The 24,694-nt window shown below is 39.8% G+C and overlaps 1 pseudogene; it reads left to right on the top strand.

Moving 5' to 3' along the window:
* The window catches only part of LOC123240730, a 98,329-nt pseudogene that overhangs the window by 16,617 nt on the left and 57,018 nt on the right, over positions 1–24,694 (top strand).

Genomic DNA, 24,694 nt, shown 5'->3' with positions numbered 1-24,694 from the left:
TACAAGCAAACATTGTAGCTGTTATTGATACTATCTAGTGGTGGATGTCCATGATCAGTTTTCTTTATCTTTTTCAGTCTAGATTCCTTTTTATTAGATTTGTAAGATACAAATGGACATATAAAGGTCAAGAAGTTTAAGTAATATTAAGTCTTCTTAATATTAGTACTTGTTATTGCAGCAGCATTACCTTTGAGGTTAAGGTGGAAAAAATCTTGCAGTTAGCCAGAAAAGCCGAACTCAGATGCCAGTGGACCTAGGCTGAATAATATTATCATTATTTGCATACGTTCTTAGAAAACAGGAGAATATTTCAGTTTTATTTTCTTGGAAAGGTCAACAGAAATCCTTGTATCATTGATTTTCACTTTGGGACCTTGAGTTGGAGGATAAGTCATCCATATAAAGAGATGTGATATGAGGAAATAGCCAGATTTTTGTTTGGTTTTGATTGTTTCATTCTATAGAATTCTGGAGACTCAAGAGAGTTGTTCAGGACCAGGAGGAATAATTTAAATAGGAGAAACAGGAAATCAAAATAATGCAGAGCCAAGAACAAACAAAATCATGAGATTTCAGCAATGTGACTGAGCAAGAGATCATGTCTACAGCCCAGGTCTCCCTTATTACCTAAAAACAGTAATAAATCTGCCATATGCAATTTAAGAACAACTCAAGGTTAAGAAATCTTCACCAAAAAACAACTGAGAAATAATAAGTAAGCAAAACAAACAAAGCTCTTGAAACTAATAAAATTTAAAAGTATTGTGAGGTAATATAGTGTGAGGAGAACTTCAGAAGAGACTAATTCTGTAGAAAGAATAGCTAACACCCTAGAGACAATGGAGTGGTTAGTTGGAATTGAAGGAAAGTGTAAGGAGTTTATGCTATAAATGCAAATTTTACTAACCCTAGATGGCTCTGAAAAAAAGAAAAGGAAAAGAGAATAGCTCAGAATTCTAGTGATAGATGAGAAATTAGAGCATAGTTGGAAGACAAAATTGGAAGAACAAATGAGAACAATTCAAGACAGCTGACCTTGAAGAAAGAACTTGACAAGATTACCTACAAATTATCTGTCTTTCAAAGAAACACAACTGGGAAAAGGCCTGAAGATCCTATGTAAGGGAACTATATGTCGTGCCTCAAAGTATCTGAACTAGAGGGCAGTGGCCTTCATGGGGTACTTGCAAAGAAGAAGCCCCAGTTGCACCTACTCAGAAATAAAATTTCTGAGGATCAGAGCTATGAGGAAATATTTCAGGTACTCCAGGAGAAATCGCCCAGGATTATTTGTCAACAGCCATAAATGAAAAATAAGTTTGGGACATGATTTACCAAAGAACAAATGCTGCTGGCTGAAAACAAGGTAGCATCCTCCAGGCTTGAACACACTCACTGGAATGTGGGCTGGTGGGCAGGGAGGGAGAGCCAAACTTGGGTTATTGTAATGGCCAATCTCCCTCCCAGAGAAATAAATAATGAAACTTTCTTCCCTTCCTCCCTCCCTTCCTCAAGTTGGTAGTGAGGAAGAATAAGTGACTTGGAGTTGGATGAAGACTTTTGCAATGCAAATGCAGTATTTAAAAAAAAATTTTTTTTAAGGCAAGTAAATAAGTTTCCTGAGCTTGAAAGAGCCAGCTAGTGTCCAGTGAGGGTAGACTAATATGTCTTGGGGACCCCACATTCCTTAAGTGTTTTTCTAAAGAACCAAGAGAGCCAAGCTCAGGGATTGAATATTCAAAAAGAAGTACCTTAGGAAAAGTATATCCTTCTTGGAGTGTATCTAAAAATGTTTCTTCAAGGTGAGATGTTATGAGTCTGCCAAAGCTAGTTGTTTTAATTTTATTTTAAAATTTCCTGCAAATAGATAGAAGGACTAATAGATGCTGGAAACGGCAGATTTTCTGTTGGTGCATCTTGCCTTTATTCAAGGGGAGAGTGTAGCTTAATCTGAGACATTTGAACTCAAGAAGGTGAGACAAGGTTTTATCAGTAGTGTGGTTACCAAGAAAAAGATAAGGAAGCAACTGGAGTGCTCTTCAGAGAGAGAAAAATGCCCAACCAGGAAAGGTATGACATGAAATGCCATAGAACCTTGTTTTATGTGAGCCTTCACATAAGTTAAAAATCAAGCATAATAGTGAACCCCAGTATTTAATGTCTTTCTTAGATGAACATACCTAGGCATTTTGCAACTTTTCTTAGCATCAGTACTCGTGCTTGGGAGACATTATTAATGAACTAGTGTTAATGAAACAGAAAAGCACTGTTCTGATGTGTACATGACTTGTTACAAGGGAGAACTCCAGAAAAAGACTGATGTGGGAGCTGATCTTTGGTGCAAAATAATGTGATGACTCACACTAAAGCTTCTCAGATTAAGTGTGATTGGGGGAAGCTTTATACTGCTTGGAAAAGTGGTGCAGATTTAGCTCGTAATTAAAATTTTTCATTTTACATCTTTTTCTGCCTTTTTTTTTAATTGTCCATCGTGTCTTCCTGAATTTGTGTGTGTGTAGTTTGCATAGGAAGAGGTCCTACTGTTCAAAAACATTGATGAATCTGCAAAAAGGCATCCAGAGATTATACTTCGCTCTAGTTCCTCCTCATGTTGTAGTTACATTAGGGTTCTAGCTTACACAATATTTTCTGGTGTAGACCAGAGGTAGGCATTTGGTATGGTTAGCAACTTGTTTCCGGTAGATGTTTCCCCGTGGTTTCCTACCTCTATCTCCCCCAATTTGAGAGACAGGATAGAAAGCTTCCAATTAGTACATTCCAGTTAAGGAAAGAGCATGCTAGTAAGTGAAGTTGGGAAGAATGGGAGGGCATGTCTAGAGCAGAGATAGCCTGTTACAAGAAAAGGTAGACCAAAAATCTCAGGTTTTTAGACGATCACAAGTGCTTCAAGCCAAGCATGGATTATTGTAATAACCAATCTCAGTGCCAAGGATAATGGTGAAACTTCCCTTCCTCCTCTTGGTAGATAAATAGGGTGCTTCATAATGTATGGTGTTGTATAGACTGTCAGATTCAGTGATTCTGAGGGTGGGTTTTGCTTAATTGTTATTCTTTGTTACAAGGGAGGGTTCCTTTGGGAAAATATATCATGAAACTGATGTAAATACAAAAGGCATGAATAAAATATATCTATGAAAAAAATGTGTGTCAGAAGTGAATTAAACCTAATGTTAGCAGTTTGTAGAAGAGCATGATCTGAACCACATTCTTGTCTCAGATGGACAAGGCAAAGTATAGGGTATTCGAGCAGTAAAAGGGAGCAGAAGACACAAGGACAAGTAAGAAGTATAGGACTCTTAATTTTACAATGTTTGGTGTTAAAATCATAAAATTGATGTTAGCAGGATGAACTTTCCCATCATTATAAAATGACGATAGTGTGAAGGGTTAAATTTTGGGGGTAGGAGCTTGAACAAAAGCCAGTGCTCAGTTTATTAAATGCAAAACACTTAGTTTATTATTAGGAAATACAGATAGGAAAGAAGGCGGAAAGTGAAAGTAATCTTACAATAGATTATAACAATTACCCAAGAACCCAATTCTAACTAAATTCCTCTAAAAAACCCTAAATCTGTATGCCTCACAGGGCAGTATCTTCTGCTAGGCCGAAGCCCTCGCCTACTCTCCTACTCTGTACTATCTAATAATATAACCTCTATCTATCTTTCTATCTATCTATCTATCTATCTATCTATCTATCTATCTATCTATCTATCTATCTATCTATCTATCTACCCAAGTTATCAATGATCAGTAAGGCTGTTAATGCCTTATTCTGTTTCTGTCTCTAACCAGAGAGAATGCTAGCAACACACCCTCTCCCCAGGAGAGCCAGAACAAAAAGCCCTTCTGCAACTGTCTCCAACTTCCTCACCCCACCCCCACCATGCCATGCCCTTCTAACTGTCACTAACTGAGAGCCTGCACAGCAAGGAGTCTCTTACTAAAAAACCTTATTACTCCTTTTCCTCTTAAATATGAAAAGTTAGAAATTAATAAAAATTCTCTTAACAGTAGGATGGATTAGAAAGCAAAACCCAACAATTTGGAGTATATAAGAAACTTAAATGTTTTCATAAAGATGTAAAATGAAGAATTATATTAGAATTTGTTATGTTTTCGTTCTATCCAAGAAAAGCAGTTATGGTAACCATGATATTGGACAAGAGAACAAGAAACAAGATAATGGTGTCATAAAAGAAAGAGAAATTATAATACACTTAAAGAAAGCATAAATAATGAATTTATTATGTGTGCCAATATACACCTAAGTATCTAAAGAAAAAGTGAACTTAATTGAAAGACAGTAGGCAGTAGGCAGTAATTGTAAATTATTAAAATGTGTCTAACAGTAAGATAAACCTGATAGATTTAAAAGTATATATTTGAATAAAATATTAGAAACCTACATATAATAAAATGCATTATTGTGAAATGAGAATTTTAAGAAGTATGCCTATTTTTCAGCATTTTGCATTGCATCGTGGTAAAATTTGATCATGTTTGAGCATGAAGGATTTACAAATAAATGGCTGAATGGAAGAAATATAAAACACATCCTTTAAAGGCCATAATCAAATTGGGGATATATGAATAGAGGTCAGACTTAATGGAGTTTAAATTTGTTTGTTAAAAATTAGTAGGGTTGAAGAACAGGAAACAGTTATACTAATGGAAATTATAGCAGTGGCACAACACAGGTGAATGTATGTGTTGCTACTAAAATAGTCCTTAGAGGAAAATATTTTATTCTTAGTGTATACTAAAACATATGGGGAAATGGGAGGAAAAGACCTATGTGGTGAATATTCAATTGGGAAATAAGAAAATCCCAAATAAGCATAAAAAGTAGAAGTTTTGAAATCAAAAGGAAAAAAAATTGAAGATAAAAGTAATGCCTAGTTGATAGAGGTGTTGTTGTTTTTTAAAGACCAGTATAGTTGACAAACTGTTAAATAATTTGATCCAGAAATGAAAGAAGAAAGCCAAATTAGCAAGATTGAAACTGAAAAATTCACAGTGATTAGAATGGAAATAAATTATCAGAGCCATTCAACTAATATTTCAGAAATACATAGCACTAGATACCAGGTAGGACCTGTCTGGCCTTGGAAATGTGTTCAGTCATTCCAGTCATATTTGACTCTTTGCGACCCCATTATGGGGTTTTCTTGGTACAGATGCTGGAGCTATTTGCCATTTTCTAGGGTTAAGTGACTTGCCCAGGGTCACACAGCTGGTAAGTATCTAACGCCAGGTTTGAACTTAGGGAGAGGAGTCTTACTGACTCCAGGCCAGGTGCTCTATATCCACTGTGCACCCTAGGTTCCCTTGGAGGTCATCTGACCTCTGGCACATAATGTTTTTGTGACTTAGGGCAAAGTCACTTGGTTTCTTAGCACTTTGAGTGAGCAAAAATTGTACCAAGAGGAATGTGTTCACCTTGTTTTCTCATGACTGATGAAATAAGAGCACCAAAGAAATTTCTTCCAGAAAAATATGTAAAGCAGATGAAATTTAGTATACCAATTACTTGGAATAATAAAAAAAAAAACAGATAGTAAAGATCTAAATAACTGGATCTCAGAAATAAAAATTGAGTAAACCATAACAAAATTCCCGGGGGGGGGGGGGGAATCAAACCAACAACCAACCACCAACTAACCTCCTGGTCTGGATGGATTTACAAGACAACTTTTGTCTCATAAATAATCCTCTTTACATAAAACAATAGAAAAAGGATGCTTCATCATTCTTACTATGGTTCCATCGCAAAAATCCTATGCTCTCCAATTGGCCATCATCTTGGATAGCAATGGAAGCTCCTTGAAGGCAGAGATTGCTGTGTTTTTGTCATGACACATAGCCTACCATATGGCACATAGCAGGTGGTTTGTTGATAAAAGCTCTTTGCAGCAAGCAACACAATACACATACAAGCAATTTCTTAGGACATAGGACTGTCATTCTCATATCTAAAGATGACAATTGGTCCCCATTTTGTATTCTCTGCTCCACTAACCATCCTTCCTACTTTTCTGTATTTTGCAAATCATCTACTTTTTTATCTATTTTTGAAAATGTATCGCCCATCTATTGAAACCTGTTTTGAGTGGTTTTCAGAATTTTCTCTTTCCAAATTTTGACATGACCTCCATTCTTCATGTCTCTGTTTTTGACTTGATTTTTTTAAAGCTTAACTGTTGTGTTGATCACCAATCTTTTTAGTTTAGTAGGACATAAAGCTCTGGAGCTCGTGGACTCAAATTTAATTTGTCTCGCTTTATATGATATCTAAACACCTTATTTCCTTATTTTTAATAGTCGCCTACACTAAGCCTCAGTTTTATCATATTTAAAAGGTAATAATGTCTGCTCTACTTAGGTCCCAGGCTTGTTAAAATCTGGCATAATAATATATGTGAAAGTTCTTTGGAAAGTAGATAACTATCTCTTCTTGGCCTTTTGGCTAAGATCAAGCGTGAAAAGTAAATAACCACAAATATGAGCTAATGTTGAGTTTGAAAATTATTCTTGACTAAGGAAATAAATGAGACAAAGTATAAAGCAGTTTTCTTTCTGCCAGTAAATGGAAAAGGATATATTTATATTTTTTATTTCCTTCAGATTGGGAGGCTAGGCCTGAAACCATTGAATCTCCTCCAAAGATGGCCATTTCTATGGATGAATCACTGCAAGAGAGACATTCATGTGACAGTCCCTTGGACTTCAAGTTGGGAGAAGGCTGGCAATATGTTGTCAAGTTAGAAATGAAGCAGAAAAACCAAGATTGTCATTCAAGGTCATTGGAAGTTACCTCCCAGAAAACTCTTCCTAAAGGGCAAAGTGATGAATGTCATAAATCTGGAGGAAAATTCAGTCTGGAGTCATTTATTTCTCTACAACCAAAAGGTCCTGTCAGAGAGAGTCAACATGAATGTCATACAGATGAAAAAAGCTTTAGGCAATATTCAAACCTAGTTAAACATGCAGAAATCAACTCAGACAATGCATTTTCTAATTACAATAAATGGAGAAAATGCTTTGGTTATCAGTCAGACCTCACTTATTTTCATCAAAAGTCTACTGCAGAGAGAATATATGAAAATAATCAGTGTGAGAAAGCCATTACCTGGAACACAGACCTTAGTGGACACCAGAAAATTCATACTGGAGAAAAGCCGTATAAGTGCAATGAATGTGGGAAGGCTTTCAGCCAGAGCACAAAGCTTATTTACCATCAGAAAATTCATACTGGTGAGAAACCCCATAAATGTAATGAATGTGGTATCTCCTTCATGCATCACTCATCCCTTACTTACCATCAGAGATTTCATACTGGAGAGAAAGCATATGAGTGTAATCAGTGTGGGAAGGCCTTCAGCTGGAGCACTGATCTTATTAGACATCAGAGAATTCATACTGGAGAGAAGCCTTATAAATGTAATGAATGTGGGAAGGCTTTTATCCAAAATACAAAGCTTATTTATCATCAGAAGATTCATACTGGAGAGAAACCCCATAAATGTAATGAATGTGGTACAGCCTTCATCCATCATTCATCTCTTACTTATCACCAGAGAGTTCATACTGGAGAGAAACCTTATGAATGTAACCAATGTGGGAAGGCCTTCAGGCGCAGCACAGACCTGATTAGACATCAGAAAATTCATACTGGAGAAAAACCTTATAAATGTAACATATGTGGAAAGGACTTCACTCAGAGCTCATCACTTACTGTACATCAGAGAATTCATACCGGAGAAAAACCTCATAAATGTAATGAATGTGGCAAGGCTTTCAGTGAACACTCATCCCTTATTTGCCATCAGAGAATTCATACTGGAGAGAAATCTTATGAATGCAATCAATGTGGGAAGGCCTTTAGGCAGAGTGCGAATCTTACTGTACATCAAAGAATTCATACTGGAGAGAAACCTCACGAATGTAACGAATGTGGTAAAACCTTCATCCAACATTCATCTCTTATTTACCACCAGAGAATTCATACTGGAGAGAAATCTTATGAATGTAGTGAATGTGGAAAGGCCTTCAGACGGAGCACTGACCTTATTAGACATCAAAAAATTCATACTGGAGAAAAGCCTTATAAATGTAATGAATGTGGGAAGGCCTTCATCCGGAGTTCTTCCCTTTCTGTTCATCAGAGAATTCATACTGGAGAGAAACCTTATGAATGTAGTCACTGTGGACAGGCCTTCAGCTGGAGTAGAGACCTTATTAGACATCAGAATATACATACTGGAGAGAAGCCTTTTAAATGTAATGAATGTGGGAAAGCCTTTACCCGGAGCTCCTCCCTTACTGTACATCAGAGAAACCACACTGGAGAGAAACCTTATGAATGTAATCAATGTGGGAAGGGCTTCAGCAGGAGCACAGAACTTATTAGACACCAGAAAATTCACACTGGAGAGAAGCCTTATAAATGTAATCAATGTGGGAAGGCCTTCAGCTGGAGTACAGACCTGATTAGACATCAGAAAATCCATACTGGAGAGAAGCCTTATAAATGTAATGAATTCAACCCAATCCCATTTAATGAACATTTGTTGGCCTACTTTATGCAAAGCACTATGTTAAGCACTGGGGATCCAAAAACAGAAATGATGCAATCCCTGACCTCAACGAACTTACATTCTATTGGGAGGAACAGTATGTATCCAGATAACTAAATAGAGTGTGATTTCTGGGGCTAGAAGTAAACTTCTAAGAGATCAGGAAAGTCCTCCTACAGGTTGTGATCCTTGAACTGAGCTTTCTAGAGAGCTAGGATTTCCCAGAGGATCACTGAGGAGGGAGAGCTTCCAGACACAGCAATAGAACATCTAGGTTTGTGAATTTGGAAAGGGCTTTACTGGAAGCACAAATCTTGCTGTCCTTGAGAGAGTTCAGAATTGTATGAAACTCCATTAATTAGTACTCCTTCTTTTTTAACCATCCAAGAATTCATCCCAAGAAGGAGAGAAGTTTCACAATTTTGCTGATTGTGAGGAAAGCTTTTCCCCTTTTGAAACTGTATTTTCAATTGAAGGAACATCTCTTCAATGAATACTTTTTGTGCACCAAACACTTCTAGAAGCTGAAGTGATAAAGAAAACTAGCAGTTCCTGCTCCTAGGGAGTTTACCTTCTATATGGAAAGGGCCTCTACATATAGATAAGGAAGGAGACAAAGATACACAAACTAATTTCAAGAGAAAGAAAGCTAATAGTGAAGGGAATCTGGAAAGGCTTCTTATAGGAAGTGGTTCATGAATCATGCTTTAGAAGAAACTAAGATTTCTATAAGAGAGGGGGATGAGGAGGGAATGCTTTTTAGATAGAGGATACCACTTGTGCAAAGGCATGTAATCAAAACTGAGAAAGTGCATGGAGAACATGTTGTAAGCCAATTTTTCCAGGATGGAGAATGTGTGATGGGGATCATAAGAAAAAAAATTGAAAGGTAGGTGGGAGGTACTCTGAGCAGCTTTCTATGCTAGATCAAGTATTCTCTATTAGAAAATTATGGATATTCTTTCCATGACTCTCCAATTATAGGAAGACTCATATTAAGAGAGGCAATGCTCTGTAGTAGGTATAGAACTGGACTAGATTCAGGAAGACCTGAATTCATATCCTTCTCCTGATGCTTTCTAAATGGGGGTACCATTAGCAAAACACTTAATCTTCCAGGGCCTCAATTTTCTCATCCACAAATCAGGTTTGATAAATCCAGATGCACCCATGTCTTTCAAGATGGTTGTGAGGTAGCAGTGAAATCAGTTCTGGAAATGTCTTTTTTAAAGTGGAAAGCATGATACAAATAGCACAAATAGCATCCATGGAAAAATTGCCTAATGTTCCTCGTGCCCCAGCCACACAGAACTGTGTTCCTACACATTTGAGGAAATATAAGAGGGAAAAAGATTTCACACTTGGCAGGCAGTGGAATGTTCTATCATTGAAGTCATTACTCATATTTTCTTTGTATTGTAGCCTTCATTATTGGCAATCTCCCAAACATTATGTTCCAGATTGTGTATTACTGTAGTCATGACTCCAAAACTATCCTTTTACTATCCGATTTGGTCCTCTGATCTCCAGTGTCTGCATCTTTAGAAATCTCCAGACATTATTGTCATTATAGTCCCTCTTCAACTTGCATGTCACCTCCAAAATTTGGATTTTCATTCTCTAAGTCCAATGTGGGAAGAATTCTTGGCCCTATTTCTCACCTGTTCTGTTATATAACAAGTTTGCAAGGACTTAGAATACCAGAAATGAAAATTAATATATCAATTAACTATAAAAAACAACCTACAAAACAAATCCTAGAACAACCCCGAAATTCAAACAGTTCCCTCGATGTGTGAGGATCAAGATTGCCAAGACCCAATACATGTCCAAACTCAATATATACTCTATTGTACAACCTAGACTCACCATATTCTTGGCCACAAATCACACTTTTCCAAGTCTTTGTTTCATCTTTATATTGTTGGAATCCAAGTCTTCTGAGTTCTCATCCCCAAATGACAGTAGGAAAAGGCTGCTGCTCCTCCATGATATGTGTTCAATAAATACCAGTAATCCCAACTGGCCAACCTCTGAAGTTTGACCTCATACCAGCAAACTGTCCAATACAAAAATTGTCCTTGTGGGAAATTAGGCACAATAAGTACGCTATTAATGGCACTAAGAATCGAACCCACTGTTCTGGAAACAATTTCAGACAAATTGCTAAATTGCTCATTCCTTTGACCCCAGTGAATCCACTGCTGTAAAGAAAAAAAAAAGATCCCCAAAATACCAAAACATCAAAAGCAACATTTTGTGGTAATAAAATTGGAAACAAAATGAGTGTCCAACAGCTGGGGGCATGGATTTAATGGAATATTATTGCAACTGTACAAAATGGCAAATGAGTAATTCAGAGAAGCTTGTAGAGGGAAGAAAGCAGAACAAGTAGAAATGCATATAGTGACCACCATGCTTTTAAGTGAAAACACAAAAAGGCCGTTGAACTGAAAGGATTCATTTTAATTCTAGAGGTCAGATGATGAAATCCTCTCTCTGACAAATAAGGTTACCATATTGGTCTTTTTCACTTGGTGAATTTTTTTTATTATGATGAAAAGTGCATGAGGGTGCATACATATGTGTGAAGCACATATTAAATGATGCTCTAAAAACAAAGATGTCAAGAGAATTTTTTAAAAATATACAAAAATCAAATTAGCAAATTAGAAAAGGTAGATCACAATACAAGAGAAGTTAAGGAATGACATCTTTCTCTTAATAAATATGAGAACTTCAATGCATCAACATCTACATAAATGGGAAATGCCCCAACTGTCCACACAGAAAGTGGGTAATGGTAGATTAGCCACAGAAGGAGAAAAGAGATTGTTAATAAACTCTCCCATAAAAAGGTACTAGGACTCGCCCATCATAAGTGAATTTTTTCATTCTTTGAAAGAACACGTCATACTTTTCATTTTCCAAAGCCATAAGAGAATTCATGAGAGGTAAAAAAAAAAATCAGCAAGATCATCAGAAGTTATAAAACATGATGGAGGATCACTCTGGCAGTTTTTAAAACATAATATAGGATTTACAGAAGCTGAAAATGTAAAAAAAAAACAATGTGGGGTGAGAAGTATTCTAATGTGCTGAAAGCCTCCTTTAGGGTCTTGGATATTAGTTGCAGCCCTCAGCTCTCTCTTGGGAACCCCGTGGTTTTTTTTTTAATTTTAAAAATATTTTTCCATGTTTACATATTTTGTTTTCTTTCCCTCAGTGGCTATGAATATTTTTGTACAAACATTTTTCATTATTATCTTTAGGGTACAAACCTAGTAGTGGTATTTCTAGATCAAAGGGTATGCATTCTTTTAATTCTTTGGACATAGTTCCAAATTGTATGGCTGCGTTTTTAAAATCAAAAATAACTAGAAAAAAAACTATGTATGCAGAGATTGAAAAGAAATTGCAGGAGCATAAAGAACAAATTGTTAATAATTTTATTAAAGTTCATATATTGTTTTGCTTTTAAAAATCAAAATGTAAATAGTTTGGATTTTATAATTACATTTTGAGATCAATTCTGTATTCTGATTGCCTGTTTGTATTTCTTGAGTGTTATTTAAAATAAACTACTTTTAAAAATATATCTCAATATCTACGCTGTAGCAAGCTGCATGGTCCCACCAGTACACAGATCACAGCCCCTTCCCTGACTTCAGTAGATTCAGGAGTTGCTGTGGCCAAAAAAAAAAAATTTGCCTCCTGGCCAGACTTCTGTAATGAGCTTCTTTACTTTACCACACCCTGCATACAGTAGGTATTTAATAAACATTAGGGGAGAGGGGAGATATATGCATTTATATACGTATGCTGTGTGCCAGGCACTGTGCTAAGTTCTTCACAAATATCTCATTTTGATCCCCACAACACCTCTAAGAATTAGATGGTGCTGTTGTAGTTGAGGAAAGTGAGGCAAAAAGTGACTTGCCTGGGGTTACACAGCTAGTGAATGTCTGAGGCTGAATCTGAATTCAGGTCTTCCTGATTCCAGGTCCAGGGCTTTATCCACTGGGCAACCTATTTGCCTCAACTAGTTGAATTAGTCAGCATGAACCTCAAATGATAGATATACCATTGTCATTGACTAGTAACCTAAGCTTTCCCAGCTTTGTGGAATCTCTGAGAGTTTGGACACCTTCCTTCTTCCCCTAATGCCATCAAGAGGCAAACAGAAAAAGGTTGTGAGTGAGTCATGTCAGGGCCAGGGGGCCTGCTTTCCACTCTAGTCCATCCCTAATCCCTTTCTAATTTTCTGATACTTAGTCACTAGACTTTTTTTTTATTTTTTTTTTATTTTAATCCCTTAACTTCTGTGTATTGACTTATAAGTGGAAGAGTGGTAAGGGTAGGCAATGGGGGTCAAGTGACTTGCCCAGGGTCACACAGCTGGGAAGTGTCTGAGGCCAGATTTCAACCTAGGACCTCCTGTCTCTAGGCCTGGCTCTCAATCCACTGAGCTACCCAGCTGCCCCCTAGTCACTAGGCTTGGACACCAAGAGACTCACAATTTATAGGATTTCCCAGTTTAAGTTGGAAAAACTAATCCCTAGGCTCCAATGGTGCCATGAATGAATGAGTAAAAAAGCATTTATTATGAGATTACTATTGCAAAGCTCTGTATTGAGTACTTGCTCTGTGTAAGTGAGATCCCAAGATTAGACTGCATAGGTTCTCAGGGCACCCCAAGGGCCATTATTCAGCTACTCTAGGCTTTTAGTTATGCTTATGGGAAAATACCTCATCTGAATTTCACACCTCAAAAGACCTTCTTAACCACCATAGAGTCAGGGACCACAAGAGCCACAAAGGACCCAAGATCTTCCAGAACATTTGTGGAGAACAAGGAGAATCTGGCATTGGTTTGCATGGACTATGTGATGTTTGCTTTCTTCCAAAACCTAAAATGTGTCCTTACCTCCTTCCTAAAAGAGAAGGCCAGGCAGCTTCTGCTTCTTCCCAGGACCAGGTTATCAGAGACAAAGAAATGTATTATTTGTTTGTTTTTCCAAAATAAGTGAACTTCAGAGGGAAAAGGATCTAACTGTAACAGAAGAGGATGCCCGTCTTGTGTCATAAGATTTGAAGAATGGCAGAGTAAAGGACCTCTGAACTTTTGGAACCAAGTGTTAGATCCATGAGTCTTTCTTGTAGATTAGGAAATGACCCTTTGAGAAGAAAGCAACTTGCATCATGAAGAGAGCAGAATTAGGAGAATGAATGAATATATACATATACACACATGCAATGTACATGTGTCTGCATTGTACACTGTAAATATATAAACATTCCTACTTTTAAACACACATGTATGCCACATGCATATATCCATGCAGCCATGTAAATGAAAACATGCGAGGTGGCTATGTTGAGAATCTCAGGAAGAATGATGGGGAGAAGGGTGGAAGTGGGATGCTTGGACACTTCCTGTTGAGAATTCCTGAGACAGCTGTCTACTGGATGTTAACCATAGAAAGGTCAGGTTTATTCCCAGGGCATTGATCCAGATGGAAAGAGAACTTCCCCCAGGCTTCTTCAAATTTTATGATGATCTATTTTTGCTGATTTGCATAGAGAAGTGTTTCTCTTTGAATGAATGAATGAATGAATGAATGAATGAATGAATGAAGTATCTATTAAATACTATGTGCTAAACCCTGGAGACAACAAAAAAGTAAGCCAGCCCCTGCTCTTAAGGAGCTCACATTCTATTGGGAAAGACTGTATATGGAAAGTTGGTGCAGATGAAAGAGACCCAAATGCCTCTTCTGGTTTTTCCACTCTTCTTTCATTTCCACTGATAAATTTCTATCAGTTTGTGACATTGAACCATTTGACAGTACCAAGGACTTCAGTGGCAAAAACCTTGTTCTCTGGTTCTTTAGGGCCGGTGGCCATAGGAGAAGCTGCCAGGCTGCATCTCTCTATAGGTTGCTTCCTAGGATAATGGCTACAGGCTTTAGGCTGAGAGTGTTGGTATTCGTAAGGCTAGGGCTTAGGGTCCTGGGTTTTCTCCATCAGGGTTTGACGGAAGATGATCAAGGTGATGGTGGTAGTGTTCTGGTTTGCCTAGCCCCGTGATTCCCAAAGTGGATGCTACCGCCCCCTGGTGGGTGCTGTAGCAATCCAGGAGGAGCGGTGATGGCCACAGGTACATTTATCTTTCCTATAAATTGCTATTAAAATTGAAAAAAAATTAATTTCCAGGGCTAAGTAATATTTTTTCTGGAAAGGGGGCAGTAGGCCAAAAAAGTTTGGGAACCACTGGTCTAGCCCATGGTGCCTCAGTGTTTCAGCTAGCCTGTCTTGCCTCTCCCATGAATGATGGTGCTAGGGATGACTGGCCCCTTCTCAGGAATTGTTTCCCCAGGGAATGTGGCAAGGATTAAGAAATTTCACTGAAAACATTAGAGACCCGTCTGTTTTCATCATTGCTACTGATCAAAAGATGAGGATTTCATAAGGCAAATTTGAGCAGCTGATCAAAATTGAGGATGGGCTTTGGATGTAATGAAGAGGATTTTAAATGCAGGAATATTACACATATAAGTGAAGTAGTCTGAATAAATTAAATAGGTTAGAAAATAAAGTAGAATTGAAGTAGATAAATCCATTCCTGCATTATTTAGGAAACTGACCTAGCCCTTCCAGGAGGCCAAGCAACCTATGCAGGTGGTGGGTCAGAGTCCAATTCCCCTATGTCCAACAGAGGGACATCAGGACAAACAAATAGGTCAGGATGGAATGTAAGGTAAACACATAGCTAACTATGGATGAGTGATTAGGTACATGTGAAGAGTAAATATCCCCCCAAGTGACCTGAGTGTTATCCACTTGTCACTGACCACACACACCTGTGTTTGTGATGAGACTTTTCTTGACGAATAAGAACCTGTATATGAAAGGAAATAGCCTTGTATTTTGTAACTTATATAAACTGTCTTGTAATGTCAGTCTGATACAGTTTCCATTAGGGAAGGCTGTCCCAGCTATTAGATTTCTCTTTCTTCCTTCCTTCCTTTCTTTCGTTCAGTAAATAATGGCTCCAATTATTGAATTTCTGGGTGTCTGAACTTGTGTTATTAAGTACCTCACTTCATAAGAATTACAAATAAGGGAAATATAGGAATTAGTTCTTTTCTAAGGTTAGAAAAAAGTTGATAAAAATTCAATTGCCTGGAGTCTTTTACGTAGAATAAATTAATCTTAAGCTGAAAGACAGTGGAAGAAAACTCTGTCTATTCAGCATTCTAGATAATAACAAAGAATAGCTATAATGTAAAGGAAGAATGGCAGTAAGGATATATGCAATAATTTATAGGAGAAGGAAGGAGAAAGAAAGGAGGGAAGGATTAATATCATGACACGTGGCACAATGGACATTATGATTCTAATATAACTTTAGATAGAAATCTTTTAAAATAACAAAACAGATAAAGGGAAAAGGTGGTTGTGAAAAAATGAGAAAATCCAGAAACTAGTGATGTGGGGTGCAGAGGTGAACCCCTGGGGTTCGGGAAGGGTACCTTTTGCAAGAATGCAAGACTTCAAAACTTAGCTTAAAAATAAAAAGAGAAATTTATTAATTTGGAAGGTAATGTTGAATCTGGCCAGGAGGATAGCATAGTGGAAACCTGACTCCTAGGTGGAACAGCATGGATGGAAAGTTGCTCCTTGGGAGGACAGCATGGATGGAAAAGCTGTCCCCTAGAGGACATCAATTCTGGGGGTTTTATACTCTACAGTAGTGAAGATGTGACTCTAGAGTGGTAAGCACTGAAGCAAGAAGTGGGGGGAGGTTTGCCCTTACGCATGGGGATGGTTCTCCTGATTTGGAGGACAGATGAATAAACTGTGTCTCCTTGTCCATCTCAAATCAATGGGACAGTCAAAGATGGGTAATCCTCAAGGTCAGACGTTGTGGGTTAGGAGTCATGAGGGTGTAAGGAAGCAAAGGAATTTTCCTAATAACAGTTTGCCTGAATTTCTGGGGGTACAATGCCCATGCCATCTTCCCCCTCTCCAAATATCTAAGGGAAAAAGGGGCGATGGTCTCAGTCTTCTGTAGCTTCTTCAGAGCTGAGAGTGGTTGTAGAGCTGTCCCTGCCTACTATCAGAGGAGAGAGAGAGAAAGAGAGGTATTGGCTGTAGGCAATGTCCAGGGGTTCAGGCTGGGACGGTTGCTTGCAGGGGTTGTAATAGCACCTCAGTGACTCCAATGAGAGTGTTCACCCTAGAAGCAACTAGAGAAGTGACAAGGTTACAAATGCAAGGTCCACATATCTCATAGGGGAGTAGTCAAAACTGGAGCGGATGCGAATCTACTTGAAGCCTCAGGTTTTGGGTAAGCCTTGGTGGCACTGAGACCACGGGCTAGAGGCTTGGGGTTCTCTCTGCTTTGGGGGTGTTTCATACACAGTCAGGGGGACCTGCCTTAGCTACTGCTTCCCCAAGTTGAATCAGAGAATTATCTGTCCAGCTGGCTGGGCATGCATGATCTAGGAGAAGACCCAGAATATGAAGAAAGGAATAGTCATGGGTCAGGCTAAAACAAAGGGTGTTAAGATAACAGGGAGGGAAGGGTTGTGGGCACAAGGTCTTTAGGGGCATGTCCTCAGTGAATGCCTGGGTCCTAGGTAGCTGGAGACCTGCTTGGAGATCTGAAGGATGAGTCCAGCAACTGCTTCCCCTGATTGGCAGACAGGTCACAAGGAGGAGAGTCAGTCCCTAAAGCAGAAATGTAGAAACCAGGACTGGGGCAAAAACTAGGGCAACAGGTATAAACAGAGAAAATTAGTACAATAGAAATTGATATTAAACATTAGCATTTGGGTATCTTAGCCAACAGACTCCATCTTCAGAAATCACCTTCTGACAGGAATGGATCCCTTTAGGAAATTGGATTCCTGAGTTGTTTGCAGAGATAGCATGTGATGTTTCTGTTAAAGAATATCCTTTTTCAAAGTCCACATTAATATGGCATCTATATAAACACTTGAGTAACAATATTTTACAGATGAATTTCTTTTACCCCAGATTCTGGAGGAAATCCAGAAAGCTTTGGGTTATATTTCCATGCTCAAGATCCAAACTTCAATTGTGGTAAATTAATGCTGCAAGCTACAAGTCATTTATTAATAAACTTTATCTACTTCTTAAAGTATGTTCCCTAACAATTTGATAATTTTCAATTATTAACCCAATAGGTTGTTTGGAGAGATGGAAACTTTAATTTTACAATTTGCATTATGTGCTGATTATGGGAATTTGTCACAAAGGAAAAGGCAGACAGGGAAAATATTTCCTCACATCCCAAAGGACACAGTGAGTGACTTCAAGTACAAGCCAAGGCTATCACCACCATTGTTGTTAGCAGCCTAGATGGTCAGGAAGGTCCAGCCCAAGTTGAGCCCTGGATTGCCCTTCTAACCATTCTAGGACTTTCTCCTTAGAGTACTTCTGTCACCATTGGATCCCAGAAGCCTTTTTGCCTTAAAAGACAAGTCTTACCCATTTCAGCTAAGAGAAGTTCTGTTTATCAGCAGATAAAAAATTTCCATATACCTCAAACAAACTTTTCTGATTACCTGCCCACTCTAAGGATTCCTTAAAGCCTATAAGTCTATATTATAGAAGTTATTCTTACATATTTTGGCAATAATTAATATATCACAATTTAGCCACAAAGGAACAGGAGTGTTGAATTGATTAGTTCCACAGTAAGTACAAATCAGGGCTGGATCATATCCTGGCCTGAGGCCCTCTGAAGGAACTAAGACAAGGTCAGTCAGGAATCTCTCTAGGGCAATGATGGGCAAACTTTTTAAAGAGGGGGCCAAAGGAAAGGAAATGCTCATCTGTCAGTCTGTTTCTCAGGCAACTCTTTCAAAGTTTCATTGTATTGTATCATACTCATTGTATTGGTCAGATTAGGAATAATGTCCACTGGCTGGGTAGAACATTTCAGGGGGCCCTCCCGCATCTGGTCTGCGGCTGAAGTTTGCCCATCACTGCTCTAGGGTAACTTTCCAGAGAAATTCCAGAATCATTTGTGATTTTCCAAAACCACATACATCAATTCTAGAAATTATCCATAAGTTAAAAATTCAATTATGAGGGCAGAACATCTGTTCTCTTTCACTTTCTCTCTCTCTCTCTCTCTCTCTCAAAACTCTCTACTAAAAAAGCAGAATACAACTTCCATTCTTCCTTCACAAATCTGTAAACTCAAGCTTTATGGACTTTAGATCAAAGTCCCTCTTTCTTCTGCATTCAAACATACCTCTTCACCTTCTCTGACTTGCTTTTACCATCATAAGTCAAATAAACATTCCATTCAGCATCACTTCAATTGCTAATTGGTAACCCAAAAGAATCCTGATTTAAAGGATTACATCATTGAGACACTATCTTTAGCATAGTACGCATTAGTTATAAATTTTAGTTCACAGTACAAATTAGTAAACTGAAGTAACCACTTAGGACTGAACAAAAATCTATGGTACAGTCAGGTTTACCATAAGCTTTTGGTTACATCCACACAATACTTAAAACACATGTTTTAGCAGCAACTCACATATTTCAAAAAATTTTCATGAAGCATTTATTATTACAGGGCTTATTTTAAATTTAAAGATTTGAAACCTTTTAAGCGCTGTAAACTTTAAAGCTAGCCTTTTGACAAGCAGCTACTTATCTATTTTCAAGACCAGGAAGTTAAATGTAATAATAAAGTCAGAAAACTTTAATATCCTGAGATGAAAGCCATTTATGATCATTTTAAACAAAAACCCATTTTTGGTAAATTTAGACACTCATTTTTTTTTCCTTTAAACCTCTTATGATGGAAAGAGATAAGGATGGACTGCAGTCTTCTTGAGACTGTACTGCTAAAAAACCCTGTTTTACAAAACTGGTCCATGGATTTTTCATACAGACTGAAATTTCACTGTCCAACAAACATAATTAAAATTAGGATGTTATTTTCTAAACCCACATATATTCTTGATCAGAATTTTGAAATTAAATACCAGCAAAGAACTCTAATAGAGAGATTTAAGCATTACTTCATTCTAGCTAGCAGTCAGAGAAAGGAAATTTATCAGGACTTCTCATCTATCTCTGTTTACCCAAAAACAGAGGATAATTGAGAATAGCCTGTTCCACAAGTTGAAAAAAAACCTTAGTTTTAAAAGTGTAAGGAGGGAGCAGCTGGGTAGCTCAGTGGATTAAGAGTCAGGCCTAGAGATGGGAGGTCCTAGGTTCAAATCCGGCCTCAGACACTTCCCAGCTCTGTGACCCTGGGCAAGTCACTTGACCCCCATTGCCCACCCTTACCACTCTTCCACCAAGGAGCCAACGCACAGAAGTTAAGGGTTAAAAAAAAAGTGTAAAGCATTTAAGAATCCCCAAAGAAGAGGTGTCTCTCCAGTTCTCATTGTCTGTCTGTTCAGAATCAACCCTCTTCCTCCCTGCAGCAGAGGAGGAAGGTAGATCTGAACAGTGAACTAATAGCTGTGCAGTTTCCTTCTTCTCTATCTTGGCCTGGATTTCTGGGTGGGCCCCTGCCTTAAAATCCAAGTAAAGAAGGGGCAGCTGGGTAGCTCAGTGGAGTGAAAGTCAGGCCTAGAGACAGGAGGTCCTAGGTTCAAACCCGGCCTCAGCCACTTCCCAGCTGTGTGACCCTGGGCAAGTCACTTGACCCCCATTGCCCACCCTTACCAATCTTCCACCTATGAGACAATACACCGAAGTACAAGGGTTTAAAAAAAATCCAAATAAAGAGTAGACTTTGGAGACCTGGGAGCCTAGTGAGGGGACAAAGCTAAAAGGTAAGGGGGCTTCCATCTTTCCTGCAAAATACGCCCAATTGCCACCTGGTGTCAGAATTTAGGGCATCAAAAAGCCAATTTCCTCCTTTTTCCATGATATTGCTCAGCTGTGCAACATGAGAGAAAAAAAAAAAAAACAGAAACAAAACCAAAAAAACCCAACTGAAACTTAACTCAGGCTGCCTAGGCTTGATCTCATCCCAACAGGAGGGACTTATAAGGATGCTTTTCCCCTTGTCTTAATTGGGAGGACTCGTCCCTATCTGGCTCCAACCTCAGGCTTGGTAGCCACTCCACACCTGAGGCTTCCCAGACCAAAAAGGGAGACAATCCAACACAGCCACTACCCAAGGGAGGATACAAGCTGTCTAGGTCTGACTTACAAATTGGAAAAAAAAATTTTTTAATTTCAGTAGAGGATGGTCTTACAATTTAAGGTGCCATGAATAGGCCGTGCCTCTTGCTTATCAAAGGTGTAACGTAGCCATTCAACGGTACAAAAAGAAATTAGGGTTTTTTTTCCTCAAGGTGTTTAGAGCCAATTTTTTCCAATTTTTAAGTATGTACCCCTAAGGGGAATCTTGGGGTATACTCTACCTCTGTCCCATTTGATGCCGAATGGTCAGTCCCACACCAGAGGATCAACAACTGTGTGTCCACAGAGGTTGCCCAAACTAGATCATGAGGCAAGAGACTCCCCTACACCAGAACATCTTCTAGTATCAAAAAGGGGAGATGATGGACCCCCAAACCAGCAGCCAGACTGACTTCTGGGACCAATAGGAGAGAGAGAGCGTGAAAGAGGACCCACAAAGATATCACTCAAAAGATAGGGGTAGGGGGCTGGGTAGCCCAATGGATTGAGAGTCAGGCCTAGAGACAGGAGGTCCTAGGTTCAAATCCGGCCTCAGACACTTCCCAGCTGTGTGACCCTGGGCAAGTCACTTGACCCCCATTGCCCACCCTTACCACTCTTCCAATACATAGAAGTTAAGGGTTTAAAAAAAAAAAAAAGATAGGAGTTTCAGGAGTCCAAGAAAGGCTCCTTCCTACCTGAGAAGCTGTATCCTCGTGGACAATCCAAGGTACAGGAATAGCTTTCCGGAGAGCCCATGTTGGGTGCCAAAATGTTGTGGGTGAACCCCTGGGGTTCGGGAAGGGTACCTTTTGCAAGAATGCAAGACTCCAAAACTTAGCTTAAAAGTAAAAAGAGAAATTTATTAATTTGGAAGGTAATGTTGAATCTGGCCAGGAGGGCAGCATAGTGGAAGCCTGACTCGTAGGTGGAACAGCATGGATGGAAAGTTGCTCCTTGGGAGGACAGCATGGATGGAAAAGCTGTCCCCTAGAGGATATCAATTCTGGGGTTTTTATACTCTACAACAGTGAAGATGTGACTCTAGAGTGGTAAGCACTGAAGCAAGGAGTGGGGGGAGGTTTGCCCTTACGCATGGGGATGGTTCTCCTGATTTGGAGGACAGATGAATAAACTGTGTCTCCTTGTCAATCTCAAATCAATGGACAATCAAAGGAGGGTAATTCTCAAGGTGGGATGTTTTGGGTTGGGAGTCATGAGGGTGTAAGGGAGCAAAGGAATTTCCCTGATAATAGTTTGCCTGAATTTCTGGGGGTACAATGCCCATGCCACTAGGGGGCAGAAACATGGTTGGTACATAGAGTATTTGTGTAAAGGTCAACAGAAGCTGAAAGGGGTGGAATAGATCATGGGACTGTGCTACAGATCATCCTGTCAGAGAGAAAACCTCACTAACCTATGTGAGATGAATAACAAGTTTTAGAATCTTGTTGATTGAAATCAAGCCCACTGTCCTATCACTTGCAGATTTGTCTCCCCTTTTTTGAACATGGGGCAACATTGTTTCTATTTATGTCTTCAGAATCTTTCCTTTCTAAGCATTCCCCATCCATTATGGGCTGACTTCTCCAGCAGAATTTAAGGTCCTTCATCTCCTATTGATATGGGGGTACAGGTTTCCCTCTAGACACCCCAAACTCCAGAAGTGTTCTATGTCAAGGAGCATATAAGAAACTCCTTTCTGCTTCCTGAAAGGTGCATCCCCCACCTCCACCCCCTACTCCTTTGATCTTTCCCCTAGATTAGGGGTCGGCAACCTTTTTGGCTGTGAGAGCCATAAATGCCACATTTTTTTTTTTAAACCCTTAACTTCTGTGTATTGACTTATAGGTGGAAGAGTGGTAAGGGTAGGCAATGGGGGTCAAGTGACTTGCCCAGGGTCACACAGCTGGGAAGTGTCTGAGGCCGGATTTGAACCTAGGACCTCCTGTCTCTAGGCCTGGCTCTCAATCCACTGAGCTACCCAGCTGCCCCGCCACATTTTTTTTTTTAAATGTAATTTTGTGAGAGCCATACAGTGCTCACAGAAAAAAAATTGACTTTATGGCTCCTGCAGAAAGAGCCATATCTGGCCCTCAAAAGAGCCAGATATGGCTCTAGAGCCATATGTTGCCAACCCCTGGTCTAGAGCTTCAATTATCATAGATGTGCACTTTCTGGTTCTGCTCCGATTAGCATCACCCTTTAAATTGCACAGATCATTCCTTATAACCCAATCTCAATGAAATTATCCCATTCCTCATTCAACCCTCCCCCCTTTCCTTATCCTGTAACCTCTGCTGCTGTCAAAGGGGCATAAAATTCCCATACCCCATTGTCTCCCGGCCTTCCAACATGACTTCCAAATTAATAAATTTCTCTTTTTATTTTCAAACTAAGTTTTGGAGTCTTGCATTCTTGCAAAGGGTAACCTGTCAAAACCTGGGGTTTCACCTCAAAGCTTTTCCACAACACTACCTCTTCTTTCTCCTATCAACTGTAAGTCTGGAACCCCAAATTTGCCCCTGTCCCTTGGGAACTTACCTTTGGGAAAAGCCCCAAACTGACTTTGTCTTGGACTGAACCATGGCTCACCAAGCATCCATGAAGTGTCCTAAATAGGAGTGATAGCAATGCTCAAATCCTCAATCACCCTTTTTTGTCTTGGAAGTTTCCCCCAGATATTGACTCTAAACAGTCACTCTAGTGCAAATATCAATAATATGGAAATAGGTCCTGATCAATGACACATGTAAAACTCAGTGGAATTACGCATCAGCCATGGGGGGTGGGGGGGAGGGGAAGAGAGAGGGAAAGAACATGAATCTCATAACCACGGGAAAATATTCTAAATTAATTCATTAAATAAAATTTAAAAAAAAGTTTTCTCCATTGTATCAGAGATCCATTCCCAAGAAGACCAACACCTGGCAGGAACCATCCTTTTTATAGCCCTTGTACCCCAGCCTCCAGCTACAGCCTCTTTCCCAAGCCCGCTTGGAACCAGTCAGTACTATATTCCCCCAAAGGTATATATATATATGGGCCCCCAAGTTCTATTATTCCTGGGAGCACCGTCTTTGGCGGTGCTTCTCTCAGGGACGCTGTCCCCAGAGTCCCAGAGCCTTGGCTCGGCGTGGCCGCTGATTATTAGGGACTTGTCGGATCCTGATTAAAGATTTTCTTTTTCTGACTGCTCTAGCGGTTCTGCGTTTTTCCAAGTTGACACTCCAGACTCCCTGAAATCTGCTGGGGGTTGCTGGTGCGGATCCCGGGAGGCATTCTCACTACGCTCACTTTTCTTCTCTATCACGCCGCGTCACACGGGGCTCCGTCCCAATATGGAACGGGCACCACTCCCGCGGTCCCCATTAATCCCTCCCCAGGGATCAGTTTGTGGTTCTGAAGGGGAAGCAGGTCGGGGGAGGAGCAGTTCTTTTTCATTCCTCTACCTCGGATGGAAATGATCAAACATCCAGGAGAGTTCAGGACAGACCAGGAGAAAGTCCGCCTAGACACAGGCGGGGCGGGGGAGCTCCTGAGCATGCGCACAAACCGCTCCTGCTCCTCGGAATACTTTTCCTTGCAGCCTTGCCTAGGGATTTCCCTCCTTGGCCTTTCTCATTTGTCTCTCCGGCCGCAGCCGTGAGTCCCACCCCCTTCCCCCACCCTCCCTTTGGTCCGCCTCCTTCGGTCCGGGGCTTCCCGCTACGGCTGGATCCCCCAGCCCAGATGCAGGGACTCGGGGGGTCCTGCGACCCTCCTGTCCCCAATTACCCTCCGGAACGTAGGCGACCGGCCTCCCCAATGCCCACTTCAGGCATCCCCGCCCCACCCCCATCCCCGTGGCCTCGCTCCTCCCTTTAGCTATTAGCCAGGCTCTACCCACCCCCTCA

This window comes from Gracilinanus agilis, chromosome 3 (genome assembly GCF_016433145.1).
Source record: "Gracilinanus agilis isolate LMUSP501 chromosome 3, AgileGrace, whole genome shotgun sequence".
Lineage (NCBI taxonomy): Eukaryota > Metazoa > Chordata > Mammalia > Didelphimorphia > Didelphidae > Gracilinanus > Gracilinanus agilis.
The sequence above is the reverse complement of the archived record's forward strand: the minus strand, read 5'-3'. Positions and strand labels throughout refer to the sequence as shown.